This window comes from Suncus etruscus, chromosome 6, assembly GCF_024139225.1.
Source record: "Suncus etruscus isolate mSunEtr1 chromosome 6, mSunEtr1.pri.cur, whole genome shotgun sequence".
NCBI lineage: Eukaryota > Metazoa > Chordata > Mammalia > Eulipotyphla > Soricidae > Suncus > Suncus etruscus.
This window is the reverse complement of record NC_064853.1, coordinates 118,933,577-118,951,475: the sequence shown is the minus strand read 5'-3', so window position 1 is coordinate 118,951,475 and position 17,899 is coordinate 118,933,577. Positions and strand designations below refer to the sequence as shown.

The 17,899-nt window shown below is 49.4% G+C and overlaps 3 protein-coding genes across 4 annotated transcripts in view; 2 read left to right on the top strand and 1 right to left on the bottom strand.

Annotated features, from left to right (window-relative positions):
* The window catches only part of FAF2 (Fas associated factor family member 2), a 475,675-nt gene that overhangs the window by 109,030 nt on the left and 348,746 nt on the right, over positions 1-17,899 (top strand). The gene's annotated exons all lie outside the window — the stretch shown is intronic.
* KIAA1191 (KIAA1191 ortholog) overlaps positions 1-17,899 on the bottom strand; it is a 508,491-nt gene that overhangs the window by 245,428 nt on the left and 245,164 nt on the right. The window lies entirely within an intron of this gene.
* CPLX2 (complexin 2) overlaps positions 6,805-17,899 on the top strand; it is an 87,810-nt gene continuing 76,715 nt past the window's right edge. For both annotated transcript variants that reach the window (XM_049775784.1, XM_049775783.1), the window contains exon 1: positions 6,805-7,033. The gene's annotated coding sequence lies outside the window, so the exon portion shown is untranslated. The remainder of the gene's footprint in view (positions 7,034-17,899) is intronic.

Below are 17,899 nucleotides of genomic sequence, written 5' to 3'. Positions count from 1 at the left end.
TTAGTCACAGAATTATTAACCACCCTCAAATCTAGCTTTACTATCAGCCTAAGTGCAGTCATATTAAGGGTTAATATTTCAGGCCTCAGCTCAGAATATATGAACTGGAGTAAGGCCAAAACAATAGCCAGTCTCTGGGAACTGACCTTGCTGGAGGAGCATGGAGGCTGGGGGCTGTGCCCTGCCCTGGGTAGGTAAAAATAAACATGCAGATTGTTCTGGGCATTTTGTCTAGGTTCAGTGAGAAAACTAACAGTTATGTCTGCAATTGTGATGCCTTGCCAAGAAATTTTGTATAAGTGTTCTTCTTTAGCCCAGAGAGGAGAGACAAGAATAAAGAGAAAAGATACAATTTCACTTCTGAGTGACCGGATCTCTGGTCCCATTTCACTGGCTTCATGCACATATCCTGACTTCCTGAGCAGGGACCCGGAGAATTCCTTTAGTGTCTGGACTTTTCTCTGCAAATGGCTCTCTGAAGGATTCAATGAGATTTTCTAAAAATTCAAGTTTCCACTCAAAAAAAATGAACAGAATTGATGTGAATAGTACAGCAGGGAGTGATATTACAGCAGGGAGTGCCTGCCTTGCATGGATCTTATGTAGGTTCGATCCCTGACATTCCTTATGGTTCCTCAACCCCATTAGGAGTGATTCCTCAGCACAGAGCTGAGTATTTCCAGTGAGTATTTCCAGTGAGTGTGGCCTAAAAACAAAACAAATTATGGACTGGAGAGGGGGTGGTAAGGGTGTTGACCTTGCATACACTGACCTGGGTTCAATCTCCCACATCCCAAGCCTGACAGGAGTAATTTCTGAGTGCAAAGCTATTAGTAACCTCTGAGTGCTTCAAGCTATAGCCCAAAACAAACAAACAAAAATATTGTGCACTGGGGATGTGGATCTGCAGTAGAGTACTTGCTTCACCTGTGAGGCCCTGGATTCAATCTCTGGCATCTCTCACACAAACAATTTCAGAAGTCAGAATTGTGATTATAACTTCCTTTTAAGAAGGAATGAGATAGAACCAGAGAGACAGACAGTACAGGGTAGGGCTTTTGACTTGCATGCAGCCAACTAGAGTTCAATCCATAGGGTCCCCACCCAAGCACATCAGGAGCCTGAATGTAGAGCTAAGAGCCAGTCCTGAGCATTTCTGGGTGTGCCCAAAACACACAACAAAAACAAAAACAAACAAAGAAGAAACCAGGGTTTGATAAGCAGCGTGTTATTGCATTCCATTTCACTCTCTGGAAACTGGTTATGCAACTGAAGACACTTTGTAAAAGTCAAGCTGTTTCTTTGGAGTCAGCAGGATAATACATTTGGGCACATGCCTTGAAAACAGGTGAGTTCAGTTCAATCCCCAGGATCCCAAATATACCAGGAGCATTGCCAGTAGTGACCCTAAAACACAGAGCCCAGATTAGGCCTGGCGTGGCCAAAAAAAAAATCAAGCTGTTTATTTCATAGGTGAATCCAGTTGAGTTCATGCTCCAAACACTGGACCCAAAACAAAGGAGATGAGTTCTGCTTTCTAGAATATCTGATGGAGTGGAGCATTTGAAGGAAAGCACAGAAGCAAAAATTTCCAAAGCACATGATTTTGCAAAGAGTCTGGGCCACCTCAAGGATGCAAGCATATGGGCCCGGAGAGATAGCACAGCGGCGTTTGCCTCGCAAGCAGCCGATCCAGGACCAAACGTGGTTGGTTCGAATCCCGATGTCCCATATGGTCCCCTGTGCCTGCCAAGAGCTATTTCTGAGCAGACAGCCAGGAGTAACCCCTGAGCACCGCCGGGTGTGGCCCAAAAACCAAAAAAAAAAAAAAAAAGAAAGAAAGAAAGAAAAAAAAAAAGGATGCAAGTATATTAGGAAGATGTTTCTAGATTACCAAGGTCACAAAGCAAGGCAGGGACTGTTGGTGTACGTAGCTGAGACCCTGGATTTGGGTGTAGATACCTAAGACCCACCCATTTCTGGGAGGGGTCTTGGGAACCGGATATTAGGTGTGACCTTACCTGCAAGGCCCGGCCCATTCCTGGGAGGGGTCTTGGAAAAGTTAAATAAGCCTTGGACCAAGGGGATTCGGCCCCTTTCTGCGCTGCTGGGTGCTCTGGCTTGTGGGCCTCTGTGTTCTGGTCTTTGACCAGCATGGAGGCCAAAGGGAAGATGGCTGAAAGGGTTAAGATGCAGGGTAGCCTAGAATGGCTGAATGCTTAAAAGGTTATGAGATAGGCCACACACATGTGGTGAATAGGGCATGAATAAAGTTGATGCTTCCTGAAGCCTGCCTGTGAGTGAGTGATTTCGCCTTTCACCTGGGCCTGGGACTCGCCGGCTGAATGGGGTTGCTGAGCCATGTGGCCTGGGATGGCAGAGAGAGAAATCCATCGCCATCCACCGCCATCCAGCCCCATCCTTAATTATTTGATTCTACAGGGATCATCACAAGGTCATCCCACATGGTTATGTTATGTCATCCAGATACCCCTTGGCAGCATCTACTCTCTGGTGTGAGCCTGTTTGTCCAAAGGAAATGGAATGGAAAGATTCCATCCAAACAGTGGTGAGCAAGTTGAGGTGACCGAGCCTGGGCACCCACTTCAGCTATAGCCAGTGTTGAAACTCTTTCTCTATCACAACTTGTTCGTCCTTCCTCTGTAAATTGAAGTTCCTGCTTAATATCTTCCCTGGGCTTTCTCCAGGGCCTGATCCAAGCCAGCTATTATCAGGGCCCATGCAGACTTCCCAGAGGGTGAAAAGACAGCCAGTAGATGTTCCATTCTGGGCCAAGACCGAACCTTATTTGCAAGATGATGGCTCTTTAAACCACCGAGACAAGCAATACCATAAGATGTTATTGCCACATCATTGACATCCTGGGGGACTCCAATCTTGAAGCCAAAAATCATAAAGAGTAAAGAAACAATGGAGGAAACCCAAGCTTGGCTGGAAGTTGTTTTCTTCCATGTGTCAACCTGCTTTGTATCTGTAAGGGAGGAAATCTGATGCAACTATCAAGCACTAAAGAGCTGAGTTCCAGACACCCCCAGGAGTACAGAGGTATTTCCCAGCTAGAGTCAGAGTTGAAAAAAATTGGGACTGGAGAGGTAGCACAGCAGGTAGTACATATACATTGCAAGAGACTTACCCAAGTTTTATTGATCATTGGCATCCTCAAACCCACCAGGACTAATTCCTGAGATTAGGGCCAAGAGTAAACTCTGTGCATCACCAGGTGTGTCCCAAAAAAACAATTTGGGTCCCAACAATAGTACAGCTGATAAGGCATTTGGTTTGCATGCAGCCAACCTGGGTTTGATCCTGGGCACCATATGGTTCCTATACAGCCAGGAGTAAGCGCAGAACACTAGATAGATGATTATGATGAAGATAGATAGATAGATAGATAGATAGATAGATAGATAGATAGATAGATTGATAGATTGATAGATAAAAATTCCAACAAACCCCACTGAAGTTCCAACTCAGGTCTTTATCATCCTCAAGATCTTGGTCAACCTCCCAAAAGTCAATAAAATAAGAATGGAGGGGTCAGAGAAATAGTACAGAATGAGGGAGCTTGCCTTGCATAGAGCCATCCGAGGTTTGATCCATGGCAGCACCACAGGAATCCTAAATGCAGATCCAGGAATAAGCCCTAAGCATCACTGGTATGACCCCAAATCACCCCCTCCTAGTACATACTGGAGTGAGCAGGACTGAGACCAGACTCACCCACAATCTATTTTACATTTAATTGATGGGAAACTAATGACAACAGACCCATAAATAAAATTTATTTCAAAGAGTGGTGGTTGCTAGAAAAAATAAATTAGACTATATTATAATGTTATAGAGTCATTGGTGGGGTTGGGAAGCAAATATATGGAGTGACTAGAGAAAAATCTCTTCGGAAAGTGATATTTGAAGGGCAGACATTCAAAGGACAAGAAGGATTCAGCCAGATGGAAATCAAAATAAGACATAATATTTCCTATTTTAGGCCATTAGTTTTTGGGGGGAAGAGTGATAGAACATCAGGTAGGGTGCCTGGCACCATGGCAACCCAGGTTCAATTCCCAGAACTCCATTTGGTCCCCCAAGCACTGCCACAAATGATCCCTGAGTGTAGAGCCAAGAGTGAGTTCTGAGCACTGCCAGGTGTGATCATATCTCTTCAGCCTCAGATTTGGATACATTTATACATAGATATGCATAAATACAGGTTCTATCCCTATTTTATCCCCAGCAGCCCATGGGGTCTCCCAACCTATTTATGGCTCTTAATGAAGAGGAAGGAGTAACCCTTAGCACAGCCAGATGTTGCCTAAAACTAAATCAAAGAAATGGACACATACATATACATGCAAAAAAAAAAAAAAAAAGCAGTTGGAGGGGCAGAGAGATAGTGCAAAGGAAAAGAGCACATGCCTGGCAAGTGCAAGTCCCCAAATTTGATCACTAGTACTGATTGATGCAGTGCTCCCCACAACACCATTCAACTGAGTAACACAGCATTTCTGGAACGTGCACTGAACCAGTGAAGTCCAACCAACTATGATATCTCTAAAAGTGCCCCCCAGTTCTCTAAGCAAGAATAAGAAGCCCCCCCCCAATCCAAATAAAAGCAGCTTGGCACAAGATGAAGATCATTGCTTATAAAATGATGAGGGAGACAGTAGATCTGACAAAGGAGGAGAGTTCGGCAGAAAAATGACCACCCAGGGCCCAGCAGGCTGCGATTTTAAAAGAAGAAAAGAAAAGAAATAAAATGAGCACACAAAGAAAACCAAGTCACTCTGACCTCTGCTTCCCGTGCAACCATCTATTCAGCAGATGTAATTCAGTATCTATTGTGTGCCAGTCACCAAGCTAGGAGATGGAGAGTCAGAGTAAAATAAAAGACGGAACCAGTTTGAAGAAGCTGGAAACAGATGCAACTGATTTCATTAGAACATAAAATGTGATCACGGGCCAGAGTAATAATATAGCATATAAGGCATTTGTCTTGCACATGTCTAACATAAGTTCAACCTTGGCACCTGGCAGGATTCACCAGCGCTGAATCCTGCCAGGAGTGATTCCTGCATGCATAGCCTGGGGTAAACCCTTGATACAGTCCAGTGCATCTCCACAAAAAAATAGAGAGGTGGTTCAATACACCACATGCAAGAGTCCAGGGTCTGATCCTGGTCATTGTCCTCTAGACATCTCTGAGAGCAAACCCCTTTCTTCGGCAACCCCCAGGCACAACCAACGAGTCCACCTTCCCAAAAAAGACAGAGTGATGAGAAGTGTAGAAGAGGGTGGTAAAGACTGAGGGAGCCTAGTGGGTGTAGCTTTTGGTTAGATATTTTCATTAATAATAACATACTTTGACTTGCAAATACCTTAAAGAATTTTTTTTTGTTTTGGGGCCATATCCATCGATGCTGAGGGTTGACTCCTGGCTCTGTGCTCAGAAATCACACCTGGCAGGCTCAGAGGGAACGTATGGGATGCTGGGGGTCAAATTCGGGTTGGCTGTGTGCAAGGCAAATGCCCTACCCTCTGTGCTAACACTCTGGCCCTTAAAAATGTAAATGCCTTTTTCCATTTGTTTTCTGAGACACCCCCAGTGATATCTTTTTTTTTTTTTTTTTTTTTTTTTTTGGTTTTTGGGCCACACCCGGTAACACTCAGGGGTTACTCCTGGCTATGCACTCAGAAGTTGCTCCTGGCTTGGGGGACCATATGGGACGCCGGGGGATCGAACCGCGGTCCGTCCAAGGCTAGCGCAGGCAAGGCAGGCACCTTACCTCTAGCGCCACCGCCCGGCCCCCCCAGTGATATTTTAATAAATTATTACCATTATTTTATTTTATTTTTGGTTTTTGGGCCACACCCGGTGAAGCTCAGGGGTTATTCATGGCTATGCGCTCAGAAATCGTTCCTGGCTTGGGGAACCATATGGGACGGCAGCGGATTGAACCGCGGTCCATCCTAGGTTAGCGCATGCAAGGCAAACACCCTACCACCTGCACTACTGCTCCGGCTCTCTATTATTTTATTTTTCAGGTCCCACCCAGCAGTGCTCGGGGCTTACTCCTAGCTCTGCACTCAGGGATCACTCCTGGTGGGACTCTAGGACCATATGGGATGCCGGGGATCAACTTGGAGGGTTCCATGCAAGGCAAGTGCTCTACCGGCTCTACGATCACTCAGCCCCCAGATTTCATTTTATTTATTTATTTATTTATTTTGGTGATGCCAAGGACCGAACCCGAGACCCTGATTGCACTTGCAAGGCTAGTGCTCTATTGCTGAGCAACCTCGGGCTCCCCTTGATACAACAGAAATAGAAAATCAAGGAGGTGCATTTCCTTCAAGGAAGCAGTGCACCTTTTAGGGGTGAGCAGGATTCAGCCCCAGCACTGCATGGTCGCCGTCGCCCTCCCCACTGCCCCCCAGCCCCGTGGGGAAAAGAAAGCAAGAGCTGGCATTTCCTTCTGTGCACATCGATGAGGGTAACCCTGAGAGTTTTCTGCCTGGTGTGGTAAGTGATGGGGTGAGATGAGGCATTAAGAGCAAAGAGGGGAATGAATGAAGTTGTGTAGACAGAGCACAACTGCCCATAGAAGTGGGAGGCAAAACGCCACGTTTCCTAGGCACCCCAACCCTTAGCCGCCCCAAGTGCCAGACCCTCAAGTCAGTCCCCCAACTTGGCCGCGGAATCTCCTTGATGCGCCTTGGCAGGGCAGGCATCTCCGCGGGCGCCCGCCCTCCTCTCCGCCTCCCCGGATCTCCCCGGAGCGGCTCTGCCCCGGGGGTGGGTGCGGGCGGGCGAGGGGAGGCCTCTCGGCGGCTGCCATTCCATTCCATTGTCGAAGGGGGCTCGACGCCCGCGTGTGCTGGAGCTGACCCCGGCAGGAGGAGCCCCTAGGCGGGGTACCCCCGGGCACAGAGGGGAGGGAGGCAGCGGCGCCTCAATCCGACCCGACCCGACCCGACCAGAGCGCTGCCGCGGAGGAGCTTTCGCCGCCAACAGGTTCGTAAGACGCGCGCGCTCCTGCGTCCCAGCCGAGTGGCGGTGGCTGCGGGGCCTGGGGTGCCCGAAAGACCCCGGGAACCCCCCGCCGAGAGCGAGCGGCTGCACCTCCCGCGTGCCCTCCTCGGGGGCAGCCCCAGCAGCCCGGGGCCCGGGGCGCGCTCGCTTCAGCACCGCGGCGGGGACAGCGCCCGGTCAGCACCAGCGCGCCGGACAGCTCCCGGTCAGCACCACTGCGCGCCGGACAGCGCCCTGGGGGGCCGGCACCCCGGGCACCCCGGCCCTGGAGCGTGGACAGCCTCGCCGGAGCCCTCCTCCAGGCCCGCGGAGAACAAAGGCAGCCAGCCGGGCGGGGACCCCGCACTGGGTGTTGGAAGGAGCGCGCGGGGTCTCCGGGCTCCGGGGGGTGATTGCGCCCCAGTCCGGGGGAGCGGGGCGAGCCGGGAGCGGGCCTCCAGGGACAATCGCGAGTCTCCTCGCGGGCGCACTGCTCGCCAAGGCCTCGGCCGCGCAATGGCGGTTCCGGAGGGAAGGGGGCGAGGCAGGCAGGGGAGCACCAAAGGCAGGGCTCCCCCGTTCTCGCTCCGGGGTGCAAAAGGGGTGCCGGGCCTCGGTCCCATCCTTCCCACCACCACCACCCTCCACGCTCGCTCCCGACGCGCGCTCTCCCTTTACACCCGCGGAACATCCCTGGAAAGTGTGAGGCTGAGTTGCAATGGGAGGAGGGGGGTCCGGAAGCCGCGGGGAACCCCGGGACTAACAAGGCTCCCCATCCCTCCAGCTCAGATTCCAGCCCCTGACGAAGGGAGGTGGTGGGGGCCAGGGCTGGGAAGAGGCCTCGAGTCACGTGGTACTCTAGCTCGGCTAGTGGGAGAGAGTCACCCAGAGGTGGATTACCCAAGGTCACACGGCAGCTATTTAGAAGAAATCGCTGAGGCCTCAAAGCCCAGACGCCCCACAAAACCCTGGACCTGTTGTGTAATGTGAAAGAGAAGTCTTTGCAAATCCCCCAGTTGCAAGCGCCAGAGCAGAGATGTCTATTCTTCCTCACATCTCGGCGCTGTCCCCTATACTAGCATGTGACCTTGAGTTGGTGACCTCTGAGTAGAAAAATGATAGCATCAACAAGCAGTGAAGCTTGCAATATGGTAGTGCAGACAACAAAATTTTTTAATTAAAATCAAGAAATGCAAAAAAAAAAAAAAAAGAAAGAAAAAAATAAATGTTTTTTGGGGGTGTGTTTTTGTTTGGGAGCCATACCTGGTGATGCTCAGAGGTTACTCCTGGCTCAGTGCCGCAGGAATTACTCCTAGCGGTACCTGGGGAGCCATATGTAGTGCCTACGCTCAAACCTGGGTTGGCAGCATGCAAGACAAGCACTCTCACTGCTGACCTATTGCTCTGGCCCCAAGAAATGTATCATGGACCGGAGAGCAGAGCACTTGCCTTGAATGTGGCCAACTTGGGTTCAGTCCCTGGCACCTCATAGGTTCAACTCACGCTCCACTGCCTGAGTAACACAGGTGTGGACGAACTGAAAAACACCCCAAAACCAAAACCAAGAGAGACAAAAATGAGAAGGAAACGCATTGTCTAGTTGTGGAATCTTGGAGGCAAAAATCACGTGGAGCAGGGAGACAGGGAAGGACATATTTTGGACAGATGGAACAAAGGCTGGAGGTGTGAAATCACACCCCCAGAATGGGCCCACTTAGCTGCAGGGTCCTCAGGAGGGGGTGGGGGCTGAAGGACAAGAGGACACAGTTCCAGGGTCAAAGAGCCCTCTGGTGGGCCCAGAGTGATGGGACAGCTGGGAGGGCACTTACTTTGTGTGCCACTGACTTAGGCCTGTTGAGTCCCATCAGGAATGACCCCTGAGCATAGATAGAGTCAGGAATAAACCTTAAGCACTGCTAAATGTGGCCCCAAAACAAAACTACCAAGCAAAAAACCTCTACCTGTTTGCCCCCTGATCCTCTCTGAATTCTTTTTTTTTTTTATGGAAAGCTTTGGGAGAGGTCATATGATAGGAAAGTGGTGGCAATAAATTGAAGAAAGATTTTAGAGCAGACCAGGGTACAGGAACTCACTCTCCAATGGGTTTTACCAAGCCAGACCTATTGACCCCCATTACCCATAGTACATGGTGGGGAGGGTGTCAGCAGTATTTGCAAAACTGAATAAAAGACAAATGGAGGGTTCAGAGCTCGAGGATAGTGGGAAGGGTGCTTGTCTTGAACAATACTAAAGAAAGAGGGCCAAAGATATAATACAATGGTTAGGGTGTTTGTCTTGCACATGGCTGACCCAGGTTTGATCCTCAACATCCAATATGGTTTCCGAGCTCTACCAGAAGTGATTCCTAAGTGCAGAGCCAGGATTAACCCCTGAGAACCACCGGGTGCAGACTAACATTAAAACAAAACAAAACAAAAAAAGAGTTGGCTATGCATGACAGTTTGTTTGAAATGCCTACACCCATTTTTATTTTATTTTTATTACTTTTGTCACACCCAGCAGTATTCAGGGCTCACGGATCACTTCTGGCAGTGTTTGGGGGCCCTATTGGTTGCCAGGGTTCTAACATGGGTCAGCTGCATACAAAGAGCCCTTCCTGCTGTCCTATCTCTCTGGCTTTCCAAACTCTTTAAAGACAGCAGAGGTCAGCCATGCCCATCTGCTGGTCCCTATAAAAATCTCTTGATGGTCTTCACATAACCATCTCAGAAAACTCCAGAGTTAAGTTAGCCTGATCTAATTCCTGGATTTTGTTTTTGTTTTGGGGTGGGTTTTTTTGTTGTTTTTATTTTGTATTGTTTTGGCCTATCTTGCTGGCCTGAGCCCAAGAAACAGAAAGTGTCCCTTGCCAACTGCCCTTCCTCTGGCTGTGCACGTCAAAGCCACAGGTGCTGAACGAGAAGAATTTGGCAAGTCTGAGGGCTCTTGTGTTTTTTTTTTTTTCCAATTCTTTTCCATCACTGATGAAATGGGGCTACTGTGATGTGTGTGTGTATGTGTGTGAGAAGAACCAGGGTGGGTATATATGCTCTGCTGAGGCTCTGAGAAGTTCAAACATATTCTTTTGGGGGTGCAGGGGTCCCCTGTTACAATGGGGGTTGTAATTAGTTCCCTGAGCTGTCAGTGGGCCCATGAAAACCCACATAAGGAGTTCTGAGCCCTCCTGAAGAGGAGAACTCAGCATAGACCAGATCCTCCAAATTTCTGGGGCAGGGAAAACGAGGGGCCATGTTCAGTGAGGCTCAGAACTTACTCTGGAGCTCTGTGCTCCAGCTCTGTACTCCTGGGTATTATCTGAAGCACCAGATCTTGAACTTGGGTTGGCTAGGTTGGCTGCATGCAGCCCTCTCCCTGCTGTACTATCTCCTTGGCTCCTCTATTTCTATCTCTCTGGCCCCCTATTCCTTCCGTTCAGTAAGTGTGATTGTGGGCAAAACACACACAAGGGAGAAAGAAGGTGAGTCGGTGTGGAAAAGATGCTTGGTTTTAGCCTGAGAAGAGATGATTTGGCAATGTTCTATTATCTGGGACCAGTTAGATAACTAACTGGCTGAGTCCCAGAGGGAGAGGGATATGGGTACTCCTGACCACATCCTCAGTCGGATGAGGGCTGGCCAGAAAAGATGCTGTCCTGGTGCTAAACAAGTCAGCTTTGAGCCCAGCACTCTCATTTCTGCACTCAAGGATCAATCTGGGCGGGGGGGGGGGAGGTTTGAGGGAACTGTAAGTGGTACCAAGGCAGGGAGATATCTGAACCTGGAACAATCACATGCAAGACCTTCTCACTGTCCTATCTATGCTACTCCTGTATATTCTTTCTTTAAATGAAGATGGCAAGGAATCCAACAGTATAGTGATTAGGCACTTGCTTGGCATGTAGCCGACCTAATTCAATACTCAGCATCCCAGAGGGTCCTCTGAGCACCACCAGGTATAATATAAATGAGCAGAGAACCAGAAGTAACCACTAAGCACCATCAGATATGGCCCCTGAAGCAAAAATAAATAAAATAAATGAAATGGCAAAAATCACAGGCCCAGAGGCTGGAGCAATAGCACAGCAGGTAGGGCTTCTGCTTTGCATGCGGTTAACCTGGATTTGATCCCAGTGTTCTATATGATCCCCTGAGCTTACCAGGAATGATTCCTGAGTACAGTCAGGAGTACGTACCCCTGAGCACCACCAGGTATGCACCCCCCCCAAATCATAGACCTCACTCCACAGGGTTTTTTGTGAGGGCTAAACAAATCCAATAAGACACTTGTCTTCAACATCTGGCTCTTTGGAAGTACCATCAGCTGTCAGTAAATTCAAACCAGAGTCAAGTGGGAGGAGGAAGGTGGGGGCCAGACAGTCCCAGACCAGAGCCCAACTTGGCATATTTGAGGACCAGAACAGATCATGCTCTGGTTCATTAAACAGGAAGGCAAACCCTAAGACTTTCAAACAAGGGAATTAGAAGTGAAGAGCTGAAATGGAGGACGGTAAAAAAAAAATCAAAGACTTAGGGGAGGCTGAGCAGTAACACAGTAGGGAGGACACTTGTCTTAGTATGTGACTGACCTGGTTTCAATCACTGGCATCCCCTAGGTCCCCCAAGACTGCCAGAAGTAATTCCTAGAGCAAGGAGTAAGCCCTGAGTATAGCTCGGTGTGGCCTCAAAACAAAACAAAGACTGAAAAGAAAAGGAAAGGAGTTCAGGAGACAGCTTCAGAGACTAAGGCACCAGTGTTGCATGGAGAGCCATGGGTTCAGGTCCACCCACTCCTCTGGCATAGTGCTCCTGGAGTACTGCCTCCAAGCAACCACCAGTTCCTGGCAGGACATGAATTTCCACTCCAGGATTGGAGAGGATGGAGGAGGAAGAAGACAGTCTGTTTTGTTCACTCTTGGCATCCTCAAGGCTGGAAGATTGCCTAGGAGATTCTGGGGAAACATTTGTGGAAGGCGTTGTGGAAATCCATGACCTGAATGAATGGGAAAATGCAGGCAGTTTTGGAGAATTTGCTCCTTAGAAGTTCAGGGACTTGTATGTTTGTATTGTGGGGGGTCTTTTTCAAGCCTTTCAAGACCCCAGTGTTAGACCAGAGAGAGATAGTACAGCAGGGAAGGCTCTTGCCTTGTGTAAGATGACACCCAGCTATTAACCCAAAACAAAGGTGTTCCCTGTTCTCCTCTTTCCCTTAAAATCTCTCCTTTGATATGAGGAAGCCTACAAGGATGAACCAATTTTCCCCCTCCTGGGGTCGAAGAAATAACATGAAGTATTTGCCTTGCATGTAGAAGGATGGTAGTTCGAATCCCAGCATCCCAGATGGTCTCCCGTGCCTGCCAGGAGCGATTTCTGAGCATAGAACAAGATTAACCCCTGAGTGCTACAGGGTGTGACCCAAAAACCAAAAAAAAAAAAAAAATTTCCCCCTTCTGGTGAATTGGTGTTGGTTGAATAAAGAAAGAGTTCATTTTGGCTTGGAGCACTCAGAGATACCACAAGGCACAGACTGACTCCATGATTTTTTCCTGACTGGCTTGGTTTATTAATCCTTCACTGCTATCCTGCTTCTTCAGACCCATCTGCCTGGGGGCAGAAATATGTATGTGAGGTGAGTTTACAACGTTGGGATTTATTTTACACCTTGCATGTGACTAATATTGATTTGATCCCATCTAGTCCTCTGAGCTCCACCAGGAGTGATTCCTGAGCACAGAGCTAGGTGTATTACCTGAGCACCTCAAGGTGTGGCCCGAACACCAAAACAAAATCCTAAGGATTCCTGGCATCATAGAGGTACCCCTGCTTTCCCCACACCCTACAAATCACACTTTCTCTGCAGAAGTTTCTAAGTGAATCTTGGAGTAGGGCCTGGGAGGACTAATGCACTCATCAGACACTTCTGGAGGGCCCATGTCTATGCAGATGGAAGTGAGTGCAACCTTTTTCATTTTGTTTTGTTTTCAGGCCACACCGAGTGTCACTATAGGCTCAGAGATAGCCCCTGGCTTGGGGGACCATATGGGGAGCCAGGAGATCGAACCGAAGTCCGTCCTAGGCGAGCATACACAAGGCAGATGCCTTACCCCCTGCACCACCGCTCCGGCTCCTAAGTGCTACCTTTATAAGAAACACAAGACCCAGAGCTTTGGAAACCCCTGATCCTGCCAGCCAGGCCAGGCCACCAAGGAGGGAGCTACAGTTCAGGCGACTATGGGCAAGGAGGAAACTGGAGTCTGCATCACACTGCTGAATGCCTACTCAGAGCAAAATCCAGGCCAAGCGTTGATGCCCCCAGGAAAGTATTCCAGCCCCCACTCCTCCTGGTGGAGGGTCTTAGACTAGATGAAAGCATTGCTCAGTTTCTACCTCTAACACACAGACAAAGGCATGAGGGGTCAGAGCAATAGTTAAGCAGGGAGAACAATTGCCTTGCATGTAACCAGCCTGGATTCAATCCCCAGCATCCTATATGTACTCCTGAGCATCACTAGGAGTGATTACTGAGTGCAGAGCCAGGAATAACCCCTGAGCACTGCTGGGTGTGGGCCAATAAGAAGACAAACTCATTATGCTTTCCCACATTCGCTTCTTCTCTTCATTTGCCCACTGGCTGGAGTTTTGTTTTTTGGCTTATTTGTTAAAGATCACACACAGTGGTCTCATGAGAACTCCTGGGCCTAAAGTCATTCCTGGAGTTAAGGATGTGCTATGGATTCAATCCATATATTCAATCTGGGTGGCCACATGCAGGGCAAAGTCCTGGCCCTGCTCAACTACACTAGCTCCAGCCCCGCCCTCGTTGCTTTTGAATTTGAGAAGAGCTTGTGTGGGGTTTGATTTACCATAAGAAATGTGGCCACAGGAGGGAGCCGAGCAGGGCACGTAGCACTGGGCTCACTCATCTCTTGCCTCCTGGAGTAGCTCTGCTGGGGCCACCGGGTGTAAAGCTCAGGACAGCAAAGAGTGACTGCAAATGATGACAGACAGGACAGAGGGGAGTTCACAGCCCATGCAGCTCACACTCCAATGGGAAGTCAATAAACCAGGCTGGGAACAATTCAAATTACCTGGTCCAGGCAGGCTAGTGGCAGGGAGGGAGGAAAGAGAGTAAGGGAAAGGGCCAGAGTGATAGGACAGCGGGGAGCCCCTGGCCTTGCATGCAGCTGACTTGTGTTCAATTCCCAGCATCCTGTACAATCCCCAAGCTCAAGCAGGAGTAATTCCTGAATGCAGAGCCAGGAATAAATCCTGAGCACTGCCAAGTGTGGCAAAACAAACAGAGAGATAGCCAGAGAGATAGCACAGTGGTAGGGTGTTTGCCTTGCATGCAGCCGACCCAGGAAGGAAGGTGTTTCGAATCCCAGCATCCCATTTGGCCCTCTAAATTGTCAGGAGCAATTTCTGAGTGCATAGCCAGGAGTAACCCCTAAGCGTCACGGGTGTGACCCAAAAGCAAAATAAATAAATAAATAAATAACAAGAGGATGAGGGGCCTGAATGGAAAGAGCATATGCCTTGCATAAAACCAACCTAAGTTTGATCCCTGATATCCCATATGGTCCCCTGAGCCTACAATAAGTGACCATAAAATGCAGAACTAGGGCCCGGAGAGATAGCACAGCGGTGTTTGCCTTGCAAGCAGCCAATCCAGGACCAAAGGTGGTTGGTTCGAATCCCGGTGTCCCATATGGTCCCCCGTGCCTGCCAGGAGCTATTTCTGAGCAGACAGCCAGGAGTAACCCCTGAGCAACGCCGGCTGTGGCCCAAAAACTAAAAAATAAATAAATAAATAAATAAATAAAATAAAATAAATGCAGAACTAGGAGTCAGCACTGTTGGATATAGCTAAAAAAATAAAAATAAATAAAATAAGGGTGAGTGGAAAGACTAGCGGGGGCCCAGTGGTAGAGCACTACCTGCATAAATGAGGCTCTGGGTTTGATCCCTGTGTCTATGATGGGAGGGAGGAAAGAGTCGCCAAGTGAGGTTTCTCATGCTTCCTTGGGTGACAATGGAATGACAAGGAGAAGGGGCGAAGCTATGCGGCTCAGGCAGCTCCTGCAGTGAGGGAGTGAGCATCTGTCCTGCTTTCTGCAGTTTAGAATCCACCTGGTTCACCCCATTTTAATGGGCCTGTCAGGTCCTCGAGGGAATACTCACTTTATTTATTCATTTATTCTGAGCAGGAAATATATTCATTTTACAGAGTAAAAAAATATAGATAGATGGTATGACTGGCACAAGCAGGCCAGAAATAAATCCCTGGAATCAGGCAGTAAAATTCAAGCTACTCCTGGGGTGGGAGCTATAATACAGCAGGGAGAGCATTTGCCTTGCACATGGCCCACCCAGGCTCCAACTCTAGCAGCCCTTAGGGTCCCCCTGAGCCCCACCAGGAGTGATCCCTGAGTGCAGAGCCAGGAGTCAGCCCTGAGCAATGCTGGGTGTCAGCTTTACTATCACCAGAGACAAAGATGGGAAACTTTGGGAGTGGTGGGTGAGGGAAGTAGTAAGCTGGGCCAGGGTTGCTTGCCTTGCACAGGGCTGGACTTGGTTCTATGCCCCACACCACAAAATGTTGGGCTTCAAAATAATGGCTTCAAGTGCCACAACCTTCTCCAGGAAGCCCTGCAGGCTAGGCTCTCTGTGTCCTAGAAAAAAAACACTTCTGATCTCTGAGTTAGGGGTAACCCTCGCCCGCCCCCCCCCCAGCACCTCTGCGTGTGCTCCTTTCCCCAAAGAAACAAAGGTGAAGAAAAAAGAAAGGCACAGCAAGACTTGGTTGCAGTCCAGGGATCTAAGGTCCCAGAGGGGAGATAGATGCAGGAGGCAAGCAGGCGGGAGAAGACTGATCTAAGATTGTTCAGAGTGAGACCCAGGCTCCCCCAGCCCCAGTTTAGGGGCTCCTGCAGTCACCTCAAACCCGGGGCGGGCTTGTGGGCAGGAGGTACCGGCTCTGCCCCCTTCGCCGCCCAATCCGCGCCGGGCAGCACGGAGCCCGCGTTGCCAAGGTGAGGGCGGCGCGGTTGCTAGGCTACCGTCCGTGCGCTCGGTGAGGAGCCGGGCCGGGCCGGGCAGAGTCTGGGGGTGCAGAGGGGAGGCTAGTACCTCCTCTCCTTAGGCTCTTCCCCTGGGCACAGCAAGACTCTCCCGTTCATCTGATGGGTTGATTTGGTTTGGGGCCACTCCCAGTGCTGCACAGGGCTTAGTCCTAGCTCTGCACCCATGGACCACTCCTGGAGGTGCTCTGGGGGAGCTGGTGGGAAGTCAGAACTGAACCCGGGTGACATGCAAAGCAAGCACCCTCTGGCCTCTCCCCCATTCGTTGTGGGCCCGACAGTGGGTCTACTGCTGGCCCCTGGAACCTTTCAGGGACCTACAAAGGGTCCCTGGAGCTCTTCCATACAGAGGACCACATGTCAAGGGACACTCAGCAGAGTGGGGGGCGCAGGAGCTGGGCCACACCTTGAGGATTTCTTTCAGCCCCCAGCAAAGGGATACAAGGCTCTGTGGTCCCCAGCTGCTCTTAGGGACCAGGTAGTGTTGAGCATCAAAATCAGGACCAGGAACTTGCACTAACACTTCGAGCACTTTCCCCAGCTTTCATTCCTATTTTCTTCTCCACCCATTTAACCACCCCATTTAGGACCCCGAAGAAGTTTTCAGCCACTCGACTAGTTCATGGACCAATTCTTGACCACAGGGAAAGAAGTGAGCCTTACTGAGACCTCCCATCTCCATTAAAACTAAACCTCTGGAACTGGAACGATAGATAGTCCAGAGGGTAGGGCATTTGCTTTGCACATGGTCGACATGGGTTCGATCCCCGACATCCCATATTGTTCCCCAAGACTGCCAGGAGTGATTTTTAGCACAGAGTTCAGAGTAACCCCTGAGCACTGTTGGGTGTGGCAAAAGAACTCTAAAAAATAATAAAAGCAAGCATCCTCTCTAATCCTCTCTAATCATCCAGCAGGGAGGAGCTTGCTGGGTTCAATTCCCAGCATCCCAAAGGGTCCCCTGAGTGCACCCAGAGTGATCCTTGAGTGCAGAGCCAGGAATGAGCCCTGAGCATGGCCAAATGTGGCTCCAAATCCCCCCAAATAAAGCAAAAATCCTTGTAAATCTTTGACTTTGCATGACAGGTCATGACTTTGCCTGGGGGAGTGAGCAGTGGGAAAGCCTGGAGATCCATCTCTAGCCACAGAGAAACTGTGCCACTGTGTATTGATATCATAGCACCTGACTCCAAGCTCTGTTGGGTCCAGAAGCCTTGGGGAATCCAACCCCCCAAACATGAGAATTTGCATTCCAGAGCTTTTGGCACAGGGAAGCCCCATGAAGCGCCTAAAAATTGAGTCCTGAAAAATCTGAGTCCACATTCTGGGTGCCCAGAGCTCCAGCACGGACTCATCCAGACATTCTCAGTGGGATGAAGCCAAGAATATGTTGTAGATTTGGGGCTATTTTCTTCTTCTTCTTCTTCTTCTTCTTCTTCTTCTTCTTCTTCTTCTTCTTCTTCTTCTTCTTTTTTTTTTTGTTTTTTTTTTTTTTTTTTGTTTTGTTTTGTTTTGTTTTTGGGCCACACCCGGTGGTGCTCAGAGGTTACTCCTGGCTGTCTGCTCAGAAATAGCTCCTGGCAGGGCACGGGGGACCATATGGGACACCGGGATTTGAACCAACCACCTTTGGTCCTGGATCGCTGCTTGCAAGGCAAACGCCATTGTGCTATCTCTCCTGGCCCGCTATTTCCTTCTTTTAGGCCACACACAGGAGTGTTTCTTGGTCGTTCCTTGCCCTGTGGTCCTGGCTGTGCCAGGGGTTAGGGGTACAAGTCTATGGGGTGGGGTCA